The sequence below is a fragment of the Leucoraja erinacea genome, chromosome 4 (genome assembly GCF_028641065.1).
Source record: "Leucoraja erinacea ecotype New England chromosome 4, Leri_hhj_1, whole genome shotgun sequence".
Classification (NCBI taxonomy): Eukaryota; Metazoa; Chordata; class Chondrichthyes; order Rajiformes; family Rajidae; genus Leucoraja; species Leucoraja erinaceus.
In genome coordinates, this window is record NC_073380.1 from 93,024,687 (window position 1) to 93,038,225 (window position 13,539).

A 13,539-nucleotide genomic window follows, 5' to 3' on the forward strand; every position below is an offset into this window, starting at 1 on the left:
TCCACAGTCATCTGGGAATGTTCCTATTTTGAATACAGTTATGTCTTTTACATCTGGCTTAATGTGTTCATGAATTTTGGCAGGGGAGACCAGGAAGGGGGTCAAGGTCTTGACCCTAAATTTATGGAATGCACTCATAGAGTGATACAGTGTAGAGTGATACAGTGTGGAAACAGGCTCTTTGGCCCAACTTGCCCACATGTCCCAGCTACAATAGTCCCACCTGGCAGCATGTGGTCCATACCCCTCCAAACCTGTCCTATCCACGTACCTGCCTACCTGCTTCTTAAATATTGGGACAGTCCCTGCCTCAACTACTTCCTCTGGCAGCTTGTTCCATACATCCACCATGTGGAAAAAGTCATCCCTCAGATTCCTATTAAATATTTCCCCCTTCACCCTAAACGTATGTCCTCTAGATTCACCTACTCTGGGCAAGAGACTCTGTGCATCTACCAGATTTATTCCTCTCATGATCTAATACACCTCTATAGGATCACCCCTCATCCTCCTGGGCACCAAGGAATAGAGTCCCAGCCTACTCAACCTCTGTCTACAGCTCAGACCCTCTAGTCCTGGCAACATCCTCGTAAATCTTCTCTGCACCCTTTCCAGCTTGACAACGTCTTTCGTATAACACGATGCCCAAACTGAACACAATATTCTAAATGTGGCCTCAACAACGTCTTACACAACTGCAACATGATCTCCCAACTTCGATACTCATTATTCTGGCTGATGAAGGCCAATGTGCCAAAAGCCTTTTTGCCCACCTGATCTACCTGCGACTCCACCTTCAAGGAACCATGCATCTGCAGTCCTGATCCCTCTGCGCTACAACACTACCCAGAGCCCAACCATTCACTGTGTAGGTCCTGCCCATGTAAGACTTCCCAAACTTTAACACGTCATATTTTTCTGCAGTTTTTGTACATATTTACTCAATGAAGATGTTGAGGATGAGGGTATTTACATAACTGAGGGATTGTGCAATACAGAACTGTTAAAACAAAAATAATGTTCTTGTTTTTATCAGTTTGGAATCAAGTTGGTGTAAAAACTAAAATTATTTTGGACACACAAATTTGGCTATTTAAACATATAACCATATAACAATTACAGCACGGAAACAGGCCATCTCGACCCTTCTAGTCCGTGCTGAACACGTATTCTCCCCTAGTCCCATACACCTGCGGTCAGACCATAACCCTCCATACCTTTCCCATCCATATAACTATCCAATTTATTTTTAAATGATAAAAACGAACCTGCTTCCACCACCTTCACTGGTAGCTCATTCCACACAGCTACCACTCTCTGAGTAAAGAAGTTCCCCCTCATGTTACCCCTAAACTTCTGTCCCTTAATTCTCAAGTCATGTCCCCTTGTTTGAATCTTCCTTACTCTCAGTGGGAAAAGTTTATCCACGTCAACTCTATCCCTCTCATCATTTTAAAAACCTCTATCGTCCCCCCTTAATCTTCTGCGCTCCAAAGAATAAAGCCCTAACTTGTTCAACCTTTCTCTGTAACTTAGTTGCTGAAACCCAGGCAACATTCTAGTAAATCTCCTCTGTACTCTCTCTATGTTGTTGACATCCTTCCCATAATTAGGCGACCAAAATTGTACACCATACTCCAAAATTGGCCTCACCAGTGCCTTGTACAATTTTAACATTACATCCCAACTTCTATACTCAATGCTCTGATTTATAAAGGCCAGCACACCAAAAGCTTTCTTTACCACCCTATCTACATGAGATTCCACTTTCAGGGAACTGTGCACAGTTATTCCCAGATCCCTCTGTTCACCTGCATTCTTCAATTCCCTACCATTTACCATGTACGTCCTATTTTGATTTGTCCTGCCAAGATGTAGCACCTCACACTTATCAGCATTAAACTCCATCTGCCATCTTTCAGCCCACTCTTCCAACTGGCATAAATGTCTCTGTACACTTTGAAAATCTACTTCATTATCCACAACCCCACCTATCTTAGTATCATCTGCATACTTACTAATCCAATTTACCACACCATCATCCAGATCATTGATGTACATGACAAACAACAGTGGACCCAACACAGATCCCTGTGGCACCCCACTCGTCACTGGCCTCCAACCTGACAAACAACCATCCACCATTACTCTCTGGCATCTCCCATTCAGCCATTTTTGAATCCATCTTGCTACTCCTCCATTAATCCCCAACCATTGAACCTTCTTAACCAACCTTCCGTGAGGAACCTTGTCAAAGGCCTTACTGAAGTCCATGTATACAAGATCCACTGCTTTACCCTCATCAATTTCCCGAGTAACCTCTTTAAAAAATTCAAGAAGATTAGTCAAACATGACCTTCCAGGCACAAATCCATGTTGACTGTTCCTAATCAGACCCTGTTTATCCAGATGCTTATATATATTATCTCTAAGTATCTTTTCCATTAATTTGCCCACCACTGACGTCAAACTAACAGGTCTATAATTGCTAGGTTTACTCTTAGACCCCTTTTTAAATAATGGAACATCATGCGCAGTACGCCAATCCTCCGGCACTATTCCCGTTTCTAATGACATTTGAAATATTTCTGTCATAGCCCCTGCTATTTCTACACTAACTTCCCTCAATGTCCTAGGGAATATCCTGTCCGGACCTGGAGACTTATCCACTTTTATATTTCTCAAAAGTGTCAGTACTTCCTCTTCTTTGATCCTCATAGTTTCCATAGCTACTCTACTTGTTTCCCTTACCTCACATAATTCAATATCCTTCTCCTTGGTGAACACTGAAGAAAATAAATTGTTCAATATCTCCCCTATCTCTTTTGGCTCTGCAGATAGCTGTCCACTCTGATTCTCTAATGGACCAACTTTATCTCTCGTTATCCTTTTGCTATTAATATAGCTGTAGAAACCCTTAGGATTTACTTTCACCTTACTTGCCAAAGCAACCTCATATCTTCTTTTTGCTTTTCTAATTTCTTTCTTGAGATTCTTTTTACATTTTTTATACTCCTCAAGCACCTCCTTTACTCCATGCTGCCTATAATTATTGTAGATCTCTCTCTTTTTCCGAACCAAGTGTCCAATTTCCTTTGAAAACCATGGCTCTTTCCAATTTTTCCAATTTTTACTAAACTGTAATTTTTACTAATTTTTTCCAATTTTTACATAAACTGCTCTATGGTAGAAGCCATTGGGATGACGACTGATCCAACAGGGAAACATGCTCTTTTGTCTATTAAGTCTGCACCAACCATCAATCCACCATTTACACTCATCCTATACAAATCATTTATGTGTACTATTGTGATGCCAGGTATCTCTCATTCTACATTGAATTTTCAGTTCTTTACACATCTCAGCAATTGCCCTTTCCTTCTCCCTGCCCCTCCATTCCACACGTTCCCTCCCAAAGTACAAAGCTTCTTCTCCATTGTTGCCTTTTTGCTGTTCTCTCGCTTGTCATGTTACTTCTGCGGTAATGCAAAATAGTTGCATATATGCAACGTCAATGAAAGGCTAGCTCATTAGCCAGAATCTACCCACATGCTGTATACAACTGCTGCATGAAAATCTTTCAAATGCGAACCTCTGCAAATAAGACAAAAGATAGACACAAAATGCTGGAGTAACTCAATGGGACAGGCAGCATTCTGGGTGATGTTTCGGGTCGAGACCCTTCTTGAGGCTAGAGTCAGGGGAAAAGGAAACAAGAGATATAGACGGCGATGTACAGAGATATAGAACAAATGAATGAAAGACATGCAAAAAAGTCACAATGATAAAGGAAACAGGCCATTGTTAGTTGTTTGCTAGGTGAGAATGAGAAACTGGTGTGACTTGCGTAGGGGATTGAAGGAGATGGAATGCAGGGATTACTTGAAATCACTAGTCATACCACTGGGCTGTAAGCTGCCCAAGCGAAATATGAGATTCTGTTCCACTTAGCAAACAGATAACAGTGGTCTATTTCCTTTATCTTCATGACTTGTTTTCATATCTTTCATTCATTTGTTCCATATCTCGCGACATCACCATCTATATCTTCAGTTTAAACCAGCATCTGCAGTTCCTTCCTACACATTTCTTCTGCAAATATAGAAACATAGAAACATAGAAATTAGGTGCAGGAGTAGGCCATTCGGCCCTTCGAGCCTGCACCGCCATTCAATATGATCATGGCTGATCATATGTGCGATATGAAATATGTGTGCTTTAGTAGATTAATAGATTGTTCTATTACTTGACTTTTGATCTCTGGTATGAAATTAGTTCATTCCCTGCTGCCGAAAGGGCCTGTCCCACTTAGGTGTCTTTGGCATGTAAATTACGCGAACCCGTCGTCGTGTTGAGGCGCACGGGCATCGTGTGGCCACGCGGGGCCGGTCCCACTGAGAAGCGCGGAGGGGTATGTAGTTGTGCGCGACATCGCGCGGGGCTCCAGAATCTTTGTAGCGAACAAAATCTTTGCGCGCCAACGGCCTGTTGCGTAACTGACGGCCAAAGTGGGACAGGCCCAAGAACCTGGTGCGACGTAACGTCTCACCTCCAACAGCAGCAGAAGCAGGCAAACGATCGCTGAGCTCAGCCTGGGGCTCACGCTCTAGTTTAGGTCACACCTGAGTATGCCTTAAATCTTCTTGATAGAATTAAGAACATTGTTCATTTGCCAAAATCAATATTTTGCAGTAGAAATCCACATTTCTTTTTGCTGCGAGCCCAATAATGTTTTGCAGTGTGCGGACCACAAAGAATTCTCAGTCTCTTTATTTGAGGTTTAGAATCAGTTCATCAAACACATATGGTTCACATTCATCTCAACGCAGTTTAAGTTAAATCAAACTTGTCATTTTAGAATTACTATCCACCGTTTACTGGTTGCCTATGTCTTTACTCAGCTTCAGATAATCTACACAGCCTAATGCTGATAATGCTACACAGCCAGTGACCAGCTCTTCTCCCACATCATGTCACAGCAGAGCTCCTCACCATTGAAGGTGGCACAGAGGTGCAACTAATTAAGCTGCTGCCCCATGCTCCAGTAAAGAAGGTTCAGTCTTGAGTGCCAGTGTGTTTATGTGGAGTTTGCATGTTATCTCGTTGACTATTTAGGTTTCCTCAGGGTGGGCTTGATTTCTTTCCACCTCTCAAGGACATGCTGGTTGGTTCATTGTCCACTCTGAATTGCATTTCCTATTTATTTCAGTAAACCTGAGCTTACCACAGAGTAAAGTGTAATAGCAACTATTTCCACCATTCTTAAAATTTGGTGACACACTCCCCAACAACAAAAGACCTAGAAGCAGGAGCGGGCCATTTGGACCCTGGGCCTTTTCTGCCTTTCAATAAGATAATTGAAATCCAAGATTCCTTACCCCTATTGCTTGATGCCCTTTGTATATCACAATCCATTAATGTCAGTCTTGAATGTACTCAGTCACTAAATCTCCATACTCTGCTAGATGCATAATGTTTACATTTGTGGCACAATTTCTACGTCAACTAAATTAACTCTGGGAAAAATAAATACAGTGTTTCTGGAGAAACCATCCTTGGGCCAACCAGTGAATTGTAACTCAGTATTGGATTGCAACCTCATGAAGGTGCATTGCATAATAATCTTTTACACCTCACGTCTCCAATCAACCCTTCACATCTCCATCATTCCCACTCACTGGACACCCCCTACCCATGTCAACCAAGGACCATTATGGATGCCTGAACTTTGCCATCATCTCTCTGATCACTAACCCATACCTGCCAACTAGTCCGATTTTATCGCATTTGTTCCGATTTTTATGTTAAAAAAGTGTGAAAAATCAGAACAGTACGATTTTGAAATAAGGGGGAAAAAACGGCCAATCGACCGCTGTCTCTAAAGGGGATGCGTCCAATCACCAACCAGCTTCCCTTAAAATTCCCGTCCAATCAGCTGCAGATATGTGAAAAGAAAGAGATTAGTTAAAACAAATGTAGGTCCCTTGCAGTCAGAAACAGGTGAGTTGATCATGGGGAACAAGGATATGGCGGACCAATTGAATAACTACTTTGGTTCCGTCTTCACTAAGGAAGACATAAATAATTTGCCGGAAATAGTAGGGGACCGCGGGTCAAAGGAGGTGGAGGAATTGAGTGAAATCCAGGTTAGTCGGGAAGTGGTGTTGGGTAAATTGAATGGATTAAAGGCCGATAAATCCCCAGGGCCAGATAGGCTGCATCCCAGAGTACTTAAGGAAGTAGCTCCAGAAATAGTGGATGCATTAGTAATAATCTTTCAAAACTCTTTAGATTCTGGAGTAGTTCCTGAAGATTGGCGGGTAGCAAACGTAACCCCACTTTTTAAGAAGGGAGGGAGAGAGAAAATGGGGAATTACAGACCAGTTAGTCTAACATCGGTAGTGGGGAAACTGCTAGAGTCGGTTATTAAAGATGGGATAGCAGCACATTTGGAAAGTGGTGAAATCATTGGACAAAGTCAGCATGGATTTACGAAAGGTAAATCGTGTCTGACGAATCTTATAGAATTTTTCGAGGATGTAACTAGTAGCGTGGATAGGGGAGAACCAGTGGATGTGGTGTATCTGGACTTCCAGAAGGCTTTCGACAAGGTCCCACATAAGAGATTAGTATACAAACTTAAAGCACAAGGCATTGGGGGTTCAGTATTGATGTGGATAGAGAAATGGCTGGCAAACAGGAAGCAAAGAGTAGGAGTAAACGGGTCCTTTTCACAATGGCAGGCAGTGACTAGTGGGGTACCGCAAGGCTCAGTGCTGGGACCCCCAGCTATTTACAATATATATTAATGATCTGGATGAGGGAATTGAAGGCAATATCTCCAAGTTTGCGGATGACACTAAGCTGGGGGGCAGTGTTAGCTGTGAGGAGGATGCTAGGAGACTGCAAGGTGACTTGGATAGGCTGGGTGAGTGGGCAAATGTTTGGCAGATGCAGTATAATGTGGATAAATGTGAGGTTATCCATTTTGGTGGCAAAAACGGGAAAGCAGACTATTATCTAAATGGTGGCCGATTGGGAAAGGGGGAGATGCAGCGAGACCTGGGTGTCATGGTACACCAGTCATTGAAAGTAGGCATGCAGGTGCAGCAGGCAGTGAAGAAAGCGAATGGTATGTTAGCTTTCATTGCAAAAGGATTTGAGTATAGGAGCAGGGAGGTTCTACTGCAGTTGTACAGGGCCTTGGTGAGACCACACAATACAATACAATACAATACAACGGTTTATTTGTCACATTGCACAAAAAGTGCAAGTGAAATGATACGTCAGCAGCGATACAATGATAAAGGGCACACACAAAAACACAATAAATTTTTAACATAAACATCCACCACAGCATTCATCACTGTGGTGGAAGGCACACAATTTGGCCAGTCCTCCTCCATTTCCCCCCGTGGTCGGGACCTCAACCCTCCGCAGTCGTTGCTGCGGGCGTCCAGATGGTAAAGGACAAGGTACAAGTCCAGGTAAGTCCAGAGTCGGCTCCTCCCCACCAGAGACCGCGGCTTTTAGTTGGTGTAGGCCGCAGGCCGGCGGCCCGAAGATTTAAAGTTCCCTCCACGTCGCAGCCGTAAGCACCGTAGACTGCAGGGCCGGCGGTCGAAGCTCCCCTCCAGGGGTGATGTAAGTCCATACCGGACCCGCGGTAGAAGTTGGCCGCGGGCCGGCGGAGGAAGCTTCTTCTTCCCCCCGGGTCCCCCACGAGGGATCCCGGGCTGTAGACGCCGCACCAGCTGGAGCTGTGCAGACCGCGGCTTCAGGCTGCCGTCTGCTGCGGGCCAACGGAACGGAGCGCTCCCCTCCAGCGAGCCCCAGCTCCGTGCTGACAGTCCACGCTGCACCCGCCGCCGGAGCCCCGAGCCCCGGGCGCGTCTCCGGGAAAGGCCGCGCCGATCCTCGCTGTTAGGCCACGGGGGAGGCGACCTGGAAAAAGTCGCCTCTCCTTGGAGGAGGCGACCGAAACGGTTTCCCCCTCACCCCCCCCACACACACCCCCTCACAAAAACACACTAAGAAACACTAAAAACAGACTTTAAGACATACTAAAAAAATAAAAAAAGTTGAAAAAACTAACACGCTGCTGACAGGGCTGCGCCCCCCACCGGTACCCCCGGTACCTGGAGTATTGCGTACAGTTTTGGTCTCCAAATCTGAGGAAGGACATTATTGCCATAGAGGGAGTGCAGAGACGGTTCACCAGACTGATTCCTGGGATGTCAGGATGTCTTATGAAGAAAGACTGGATAGACTTGGTTTATACTCTCTAGAATTTAGAAGATTGAGAGGGGATCTTATAGAAACTTACAAAATTCTTAAGGGGTTGGACAGGCTAGATGCAGGAAGATTGTTCCCGATGTTAGGGAAGTCCAGGACAAGGGGTCACAGCTTAAGGATAAGGGGGAAATCCTTTAAAACCGAGATGAGAAGAACTTTTTCACACAGAGAGTGGTGAATCTCTGGAACTCTCTGCCACAGAGGGTAGTTGAGGCCAGTTCATTGGCTATATTTAAGAGGGAGTTAGATGTGGCCCTTGTGGCTAAGGGGATCAGGGGGTATGGAGAGAAGGCAGGTACGGGATACTGAGTTGGATGATCAGCCATGATCATATTGAATGGCGGTGCAGGCTCGAAGGGCCGAATGGCCTACTCCTGCACCTAATTTCTATGTTTCTATGTTTCTATGTCTCCAAGGGCATTGTGTCCAATCACATAATGCGCTGGTCACTCAGCGGCCAATCAGAGGGGCGTTGCGGCCAATCACCGACCAGCTTCCCTTACTGAAGCAGATGATGGCTGCCCCCAACACATTTTCTCTGGTGTTTGCACACAGTGCTAGGCAAAGAGACATTTCATGTAACATTCTTTATAAAGATTTTTTTAGCTGTATGAAGTCATTTAATTCATGAAATATTTATCTTTTGGGAGTTATTTTACTGGTTGGGTGTTAGAAAAATTCTAAGCTTCTGTATTGTGTGCAGTTGTGGTCCCCTAATTTTAGGAAGGACATTCTTGCTATTGAGGGAGTGCAGCGTAGGTTTACAAGGTTAATTCCGCAGATGGCAGGACTGTCATATGCTGAGAGAATGGAGCCGCTGGGCTTGTACACTCTGGAGTTTAGAAGGATGAGAGGGTATCTTATTGAAACATATAAGATTATTAAGGGTTTGGACACGCTAGAGGCAGGAAACATGTTCCCGATGTTGGGGGAGTCCAGAACCAGGGACCACAGTTTAAGAATAAGAGGTAAGCCATTCAGAACGGAGACGAGGAAACACTTTTTCTCAGAGAGTTGTGAGTCTGTGGAATTCTCTGCCTCAGAGGGCAGTGGAGGCCGGTTCTCTGGATACTTTCAAGAGAGAGCTAGATAGGGCTCTTAAAGATAGCGGAGTCTGAGGATATGGGGAGAAGGCAAGAACGGGGTACTGATTGGGGATGATCAGCCATGATCACATTGAATGGCGGTGCTGGCTTGAAGGGCCGAATGGCCTACACTTGCACCTAGTGTCTATTGTCTATCTATTGTCTATTGTTATGTAAACTACCAGCAGAAAGCTTGGGAATCACTTTCAATTTAATGAAAATACAGGAGCATCCACTGGGGGGGCCTAACCAGCCTCCTGGACTCCCGGCCAATACTTCCTACTTTTTTTCTGGAGGTGAATATCATGCCTGTAGGAGTTGTTTCAGGCCAGGGTTCTTCTTCAATAGGAAGGAACTGCAGATGCAATTGTCTTTGCAAAACGCCAAATGATTCCGGCAATGCCGAGGTGAGAAAGGGAGTGAGAGAGAGAGAGGGAGAGAGGGAGAGAGGGAGAGTTAATTGGCCATGGTGAAACGTTGCTACCAAATGACTTTCAACGATAAACTTCTAGACAAATGCAAGAAAGCAGCTATGACATATAATACACAATAAACTGTATTACAAATACACAAACAAGTTATGCATTCTTGTACTCTTACTTGGGTATAACCGCACGTTAAAAATAAAAACAATTTCAGCAAAGTGGCACCGCGTAAAAATACTGGTTTCCTCAGCAAAATACTGATTTTCAGGTACTAGAATACTGAAATGCTCTGACAAAACTTGGCAGCTCTGAATGTATAGCGCGATATCGGCAAACTACTAAAAAAAAATTAAATTCCAGGAGCTAAGACGGGCCCCTGGACCACCCGTAATGGGCGAGCGCCTTTGGCACTTGTCCTCCGTCAACCCGCGCACTCAGAGTAAGATTTTTAATTTTCAAATGTTGGCAGGTATACTAACCTGGCCTGATTTTAGTTTAGAGGTTAGAGATACAGAATGGAAACAGGCCCTTCGGTCCACCGAGTCCCTGCACATTAACATTATCCTACATTAGGTACAACTTTAATAGTTTATATCAAGCCAATTACCCTACAAACCTGTACGTCTTTGGAGGGTGGGAGGAATCCAAAGTTCTTGGAGAAAACCCACGAGAGAAGGTACAAACTCCGTACAGACAAGCACCGTAGCCAGGATCGAACCCGGGTCTCTGGCGCTGTAAGGCAGCAACTCTACCGCTGTGCCACTGTGCCACCTGATGTCTACATTAGATGCTTATCTGATGAACCCAAGGACATATCCTATTGAAATATACCCCACCCACCCCACCACTTTTCTGACTAGATGCCAGTTGGCCACCTTTACCACCTTCTCCTCCCTCCTCACCCCATCCTGATCCCTTGGTACCTGTGGCACATTATCACAGGTAAGAAAGTACAATATATATTCAGAAGTGCAGGTGATCTTTGCTTGCAATCAAGTACATTTTCAAGTTTAAAATCAATATCAACTATTTCATCCAGATTCTGTCTGAAGTAATTTTGTACTGAAACCTGGCACGTGGTGAAATTAAAAAATATAAATCATGAAGTATGACCTTTAGTCTTTGCATTACTATTTTTATAATTGATTGCACAATGTGTACTTACAGTGATCGTATTAGATTGTTTAATGTTTGCTCTTGTATTAACAAGTGTATTAATGTTAACAGTGATTGTTTAAGTTCCAGCTAAATTGGCAAGACTATAAATATCACTGATGTACAGCTGGCATACGGATTGAAGTTTGCATTTTCTGCTAAAAATAAATGGCTTCATTTTCTAATGCCTCAATTTAAAGCAGTGAAGTACAATCATGATTAAATGTACTAACTTTGTGCAGCCTGCCTTTCTTTCTGACAACTCACCTCCCACAATTTGTCCTGTTTGGTTGTTGCAACAGCTGTTTTTCCTTCAGCTTGCTGTGAGTTAAGGACTCCTCCGCAGTTTCCAGCCACATGGCTTGTTAACCAACACTGCCTTCAGGTAAAGCGCTTGAGGAGTTTTAAGCTTGGGTGCCCCAGCTTGCATTTATTGATGACCCCGCAGTTATGTTCCATGAAATTCTCCTCAAATGTTTTTTTTATCCCAAGTATATTACAAGCGGATATTAACAGAAGGAAGCTATCATGCTTCAGGGATTCACGTCCACATCCTCAGCTTCCTTTTTAAAAGTGTTCAATTTTGTTAATCAGCTGAGGAAAGGGAACATCTGTTTTATGGGTCTTGTTTGTGTGTCGTGAAGAATAGCAATCCTACTCAATGGGAAGAGCTCAGCCTACAGTGACCATGCACGTGGAGAATTATGATTCCCAAAGTTACTGGAACCCACTCTCTTTGGTAAGACTTTCCTTTCACATGTATACAGATGTAATATTGAATCATAGCGTGCATTTGCATGTGCTAATGAGAATCTAATAGCCGTGTCAGAATTCTCTGTTTTGTTTAGTTTAGAGATAGAGCTATTGGAAATGGTCTGTGTGCAAAGCACTGTTGGAATTGTCTGTGTGTACCATGTAACGCAACAACTGAACTTTGACTTTGGATTCAGTTCAATTGATTCAGCAAAGCAGCCGAGATTATTGATACATTGATAAATATGGTCTGGCAAATAGACATATAGCCCACTGGCCCTACACAACCACGGCTTACGGAGTATGTAAATCATAGTGGATATTTGCTGCCCTATAATCAAATTTTTTGTTGTCTTCCTGCAACCTCTTGTACTCAGCTCTTTAGGATTCACTCAGTACAGTCAACAAAAGCCAAGCAACCGGAGGCAACCCTGCAGTTAATGTCTAATTGAACATAGATATAATGTCAAAAGCTCTGAATTTCTGCAGCAGTTCTCCAAATCACCTGCTGTGTCTTTGGCAAGGGAGGTACAAAATCCCACTGGGATACAACAGCAATGCACAACTTTGGGGAAAGACTAACTATTTTAGATACCATTCCATCTCAGATATTTTAAATGACAGCTTATTTGACACCATCTTCGTCTTGACACAGGTAATAATTTAGACCAAAAGCGCATATCAGTCTGAAAGTTAATTTCTTCCATTGAAATGATGCCAAGCAATTTCTTAAATTCTCCTGCCATATCACTATGTAATAAAAATTAAAATGTTCTGACAGCTTCTTCTGAATTGCAAGGTTGTCATAATTAGTCATCAGCAGGGCATTACAACTTGCTGACAGATGTGATGTTATAGATGAATAATCAATAATATAAAAATCTTAAAATCACTTGGTGTGCTTTTTTTCCTTTTCAAATCTTAAAACTATTTTTATCACGTGATGTTTGCATTTCAATTTGATTGTTTTTCCGGAATCTCTTTCTGTTAAAAATGGATATTCCACTGCTCAATTCCACAGCTGCTCCAAAAGGTGTGACACACAATTAATCAGTGTCCCGCTTTTCAAACTTCCAGTGAAATAGCAATGTAGCAGCTTTTAAAGAGTTCCTGCACATATAACACAGGAACAAGTGACGACTGATCAAGCCCGTCTCATCATTCAGTTAGACCGTGCACGCTCCGTACCACAACACATATACCTGCCTTTCCTCCATATCCTTTGATGACAAAAGCTGCAAAAACCTATCACTCGCAGCATTTGAAATTTCAACCAGCAGCAGTCATTTGGGGGGCTGGGGAGGAAGGCAGAGTGGGTGAGTGAGTGAAAAATCAGAGATTTCTATTATATTTTAAATGAAATGCAGCTTTCTTATTTCTTGAACAAGTAGCAATGTTACAACATTTTGAGATTTAAAAAATCAAGTCTGCAATTTATCCCATCAGATAAAGCATAAAAAGAAGTTTAATTTGACACCTAATTCACTTTCATATCTCAAGTATTTAAAAAGTTATGGCCATTTTCATACTCGGAAAATAGCATCTTGTTCCCTATCGATTGTCTATGGACATGACAAAAAAGCTGTGATCGTGGACAGTCAAAAACCCATAACCTTCTTAAAAGTTAAGAGAACTGAATGAAATTTTCAGTTATCATAGATTGAAGCATTCTGAAACAAATATAAAATAATCTTACTTGGATGACCTGAAATTAAAACATATAATTAGGTAGTTACCTAATTGTAGCTAATTCCAAAGTTCAATTACTAGATCTAAACATTTATCCATTTCTTAATAAGTGATTAACATTTTTAAATAGCCTGTGT

General features: G+C 42.9%; 1 protein-coding gene across 3 annotated transcripts in view; it reads right to left on the reverse strand.

The window, feature by feature from the left end:
* si:dkey-225n22.4 (collagen alpha-1(XXI) chain) overlaps window positions 1–13,539 on the reverse strand; it is a 159,265-nt gene that overhangs the window by 49,609 nt on the left and 96,117 nt on the right. The window lies entirely within an intron of this gene.